The following is a 792-nucleotide window of genomic DNA, read 5'->3' on the forward strand; positions in this document are numbered from 1 at the left end:
AAAAATGGAAAATGAAAATGTCTCTAAACAGTTCAAAATAAATCAAAATATTTTGAAAATGTTATCGTGTATAGAAAATGGAAATATAAACAACCATTGAAAATTTCATGTATCTACGGTCATTTGTCTTAAAGTTACACCAAAAACCAAAATCGATTTTCTCGAAAACAGATTTTGCGAAAAAAATTCTTGTTTTTCCTTAATTTTTCTTTTGTTTTTCCCGGCGCTTTTGAAAACTAAGGGGAAATTTAAATTTTGACCTCCCCAATGCACCAACGATATTCACTATCTGATCGAACAAGATACTGAAGTTGAAAATCGTAGCATTTTTTCGACTACTTATCGTGTACACAGACACAAAAAAAAATAAAAAAATAAATTTAAAAATTTAAAAAATTTAAAAAAAATAAAAAAACAAACACAACATTGTAAAATCAATACATTCATCGTTCCACTCAGAATCTAAAATCACATACATATTTGGTAACGTCCTAGATGTTGTATTTTTAATGTAATTTTGCTATAATCATAAGTTATTAGGTAGGTACTATGCAGACTTTCCAAAATGTAAAATATTTTATATCAGGTCTATATAAAATGTAGGTACTTTAAGTATTTTCTTAAGATTTTAACTCATGAAGGTTACCTAATCATTTTTAATCACAACAAAAACATCAAAACAAATTTAATTCAAAACTGGTGTCGTGTAAATATTTACAATTTTTTAAAATATTGAGCAATACAAAAATATATCTAATAACCGGTACACATTTGATCCCTAACGATTATTAG

This window comes from Acyrthosiphon pisum, chromosome A2, assembly GCF_005508785.2.
Source record: "Acyrthosiphon pisum isolate AL4f chromosome A2, pea_aphid_22Mar2018_4r6ur, whole genome shotgun sequence".
NCBI classification, from domain to species: domain Eukaryota; kingdom Metazoa; phylum Arthropoda; class Insecta; order Hemiptera; family Aphididae; genus Acyrthosiphon; species Acyrthosiphon pisum.